Here is a 4,274-nt window from a genome sequence, read left to right as displayed (position 1 = left end):
GCTATGAGTCGCAGGCGACTCGATGGCACATAACAACAACATAAGAACAAATACTGCATAAGGCCACTATTGTGAAAATGGGACAGTAATTGAGCAAAATATGCATAAATATATTCAAAAGAGAAGGGCAAAAGGAAAATGAGCAGGCAAAAAAGAAGGGACAAATATACCTGGAATAGCAAAGGTTGTCAGAGAAGGTGGTGAAGAAATGGGAAAGATTCAACGAGTACTTGAAGATATGAATGATACTAGGCATAGATCAATGGTAATTAATTATATAAAATGTATATTATATACATTCTGCATATATTAATGATTGTATATTGTTAGACATGAACAAAACACAATGTATGTGAATGATTTGTACGCTAACCAATAAAACATTTTTAAAAAATTCTTATTAAAACAAATACTCCCTAAGGCCATTATTATGAAAATAGTAGGATAACTAGTAAGATTTTGACAAAAGTCCAAAAGGGGAAGGGGACTGGTGCAGGGGGGACAAGGGTGGGAAAGCGATAAAATTATTAGGTCACTTAGTTTGGTGAGTAGAGGGAGGGGTGAACGAATTAGGATAAGTCTAGTGGATATCTGAAAAGTTCAGTGATAATGAGCTTAGATCAATGGTGATCAATTTTATCAAACACAGCATATAGGAATGATTTATGAAATACAATGTGAATGAAGGTATGCATGAAACACAATGTACATAAATGAAACACATTACATACATGAAATGCATTTGTAGGCAAACTAATATAAAATTTCTAAAATCGGATGTAAAAAAATTGAGGAGGAAGTGCTGTCTGCTCAAAATAAAGTATATCTTAATGGTGTGAATAAAGTAAAGCTTTTAGTCAAAGAAGGACCTTTAATTGATGATATGGCATAACTCAAAATAAGAAGAAAAAACTGCAAGCATCCATTAAAAATATCTTTTGGTCATCTAATGAATTTCTTTCTGCAGAAACAGTAAAAGATACTTTTGTATAAAAAATTAAAAAATATCAAAAAATTACAATATGGAATATACAAAGTATCACTCTAGGAAAAGAGGAACCTGAAAAAATGAAATGAAATTCACAAAGATCAACATTCTGAGCATTGTTGTTGTTGTTGTTAAGTGCCTTTGAGTTGTAGGCGACTCATGGCCACCCTATGAATGAAAGTCCTCAATACTTGTGTGACTTTCATCCTTTCTCCAGGTTCATAGGGTTTTCGGAGGCAAGCTATTCACGGAAGCAGGCAAGCTATTCACGGAAGCGGTTGCCACTCCTGCTTCCAAGCTTGTTTCAACCAAGGAGTGCCACCAAACATTGTCCACCATGGGTAACCATTATTGCATTTGATACTTCAGTGTCACAGTGTTCAGCTTCACAGAGCCCACACGTTACCTCTGTCCGGCAAGGGGACACACCAGGGCTATACCACCTAGAAAAAGAATAAACAAAAACAATGAAAAACAGGCCTGAGGGCAGCAGTTTAAAGTCACCCACCTTTGGCTTGGTAGCATCGCTTTTGATCCACTTGGCCAACTGGTCTCTCTCTGTGTTGTTAAGTGCCTTCGAGTTGTAGGTGACTCACAGCAACCCTATGAATGAAAGTCCTCCACACTTGTGAGACTTTCACCCTTTTTGGTATTGGTCATTTTGAATCAGCTCATCACATGGTCTGCCATTCTGCAAGTGAAAAATGGAAAAGGAATGGTGTCACTGTGCATCATGAAAACATTTCAAAATCTATCCTGAAGTACTTTGCTGTCAATGATAGAGTAATACGTGTCTATACACAAGGAATATCTGTTAATATAAATTTTATTCAAATTATACAACAACTACTAAAGTCAAATATTAAGAAAATGAGGGTTTTGATGAAGCATGAATTAAGATGCATTAATAATAACGAGTCCCCAGCTTGGAGCTGTGGAATTCTGAAGGGTAAGTGTTTTTTATGAAAGCTGAGTATAAACTGCTTGGAAGTGTTTTTTTTTTTAAATTTTGTTAACAATCAAGTGTTTCTGATTATATTAATGATCAGCTGTGGGCTGGAAGCCTCTTGTTTAAGCAATCAGGAGGTGGTGTTAAATTGTGTGTGAGAACACTGTTCTAAGTGCTACCACACTTCTCTGTCAGTTTACTATACTGAGATAATTTAGGGTTGCTGTGAGACTGGAATCTGTGTAACTGGTTTGTCAAATTCCATTTGAATTATCCCTGATGGACAGGTTTTGGTAGAGCTCTCTGATTAAGGCAGAGTAGGACACAGGATGGGCCATTTACTTCCAAAATGTTGTTGTTGGTGGTGGTGGTGGTGGTAGTGGTCTTGGTGGTGGTGGTGGTGGAGCGTGCTGTTGTGTTGCTTGTGACTCTGTATACAATTGCCCTGAAATCTGCTCTATCCTGTGCCAACTTTACTATCTCTGACACCCTACGCTCATAACCCCATTGAATAAATTAATCCATCATTGAATAGTCTTCCTCTCTTTCTCTTTCCCTCCACCCTTCCAAGAATGATTTCCCTCTCTAAGGACTGGTCCCTTCTTACAACATACCTGAAGTATGTCAGCTGAAGCCTCAGAACTCTTGCCTCAAAGGAGCAGCCTGGTTTCACCCTGTCCAGGGCAAAACTGTTTGTTCTCCTGGAAGTCCATGATACATTCAATATTCAATACTCTTCTCTAGCACCACAGCTTTAAGGCATCAATTCTCTTTCTATCATCCCTAGTCATTGTCCAGCTCTCTTACTAAGATGCATAGTAAGCAATTGTGAAGACTATGGCCTGCATCAGGTGTACCTTAATCTCAAGACTGATATATTGTTGCTCTTCAGTACTCTGAACAGGTACCTAATAGCAGACTTTCCCAATGAAATTCATCTCTTGATTTCCTGGCTGCTGGTACCAAGAGTGTTGACTGTGGAGACACACAAACTAAAGCTGTTAACAATCTGAATCTTTTCACCATTCGTCATGTTGCTGTCAATTGGCCCAGAGCTGAAAATCTTTGTCTTCTTAATGTTTAGCTTCAATTCATATTGAAGACTACAGTCCTTTACCTTTTGCAGCAAGTACTTCAGGTCTTCTTCAGTTTCAGCAAGCAAGATTGTGTCATCTACATAACGTAGGTTGTTAATGAGTCTTCCTCCAATCCTGATGCCACATTCCTCCCCATGAAACCCTACTTTCCAAATAATCTTTTGTGCATATAGATTGAAAAGGTATGGAGACAGGCTACATCTCTGGCACAATTCTTTCTTGATTTTGAACCATGCAGTGTTTCCCTGCTCTGCTTTGAGGACTGCTTTCTGGTCCAAGTGTAGATTTCATGTAAGTACAATCAAGTGTTCCGGGATTTCCATTTTCCACAATTTATTGTGATTCACACAGTCAAGTGCATTTGCATAGTCAGTGAAACATAGCTAAACATTCCTCTTGTACTCTTTGCTTTCTACCAAGATCCATCTGACATTGGCTATAATGTTTCTGGTGCCAGGCCCTTTTAGAAACACAGCTTGTATATCTGGCAATTCTCTGTCAATGTATTTTTCAGTGGTTTCAGGATAATCTTCAGCAGGATTTTGCTAGTATGTGATATTAGTGATGTTGTTCAATAATTTCCACATTCTGTCAGGTCCCCTTTTTTTGGAATGAAATAAACCTGTGCAAAGAGACAATGTAAAAGCTTAATATTATTGATTAACACAAACCAGGAGTTGACTGTGGAATAGATTATCAATTATTCATATACAAATTAAAGAAAATCAAATAAAATTAAAACAAAACAATGAGAAACAAAATATGACCTGGAGGGTATGAACTTAGAGACCATCTCAAAAATAAATATGATGTAATAAAGTTGAACGTTAATGAGTAAAGATTAGATGAATTGTGGAATGACATCAAGCATATTATGCACAAAGAAAGAAAAAGGTTATTTAAAACACTCAAATGAGAGAAAGGGGGAAAATCAATGGCAGAAAACACTGAAACTTTCTCTAGGCCATAGAAAAGCTAAATCAAACAGAAGAAATGATAAGTGACAGAAGAGTGCTGACTGGAAGATTTAAAAGAATAACATGAAAAGACAAAATAAATATTATAATGAAATGTCAAAGAACTAGTTAGAAAACCATAATTGAAGAACATACTTGGTAATTTTCAAACTGAAAGAACTGGAGAAAAAAATTTTAAAATTTGAGTTGCTATATTGAAAAATTCTATGGAACAAAATATTGAAAAGTACAGGAAGTATCAAAAAGAGATGCAAGACACATTG

The sequence above is a fragment of the Elephantulus edwardii genome, unplaced genomic scaffold, assembly GCF_000299155.1.
Source record: "Elephantulus edwardii isolate Elephantulus edwardi_28Jun2011 unplaced genomic scaffold, EleEdw1.0 scaffold00042, whole genome shotgun sequence".
Lineage (NCBI taxonomy): Eukaryota > Metazoa > Chordata > Mammalia > Macroscelidea > Macroscelididae > Elephantulus > Elephantulus edwardii.
Note: the sequence above shows the minus strand (reverse complement) of the source record.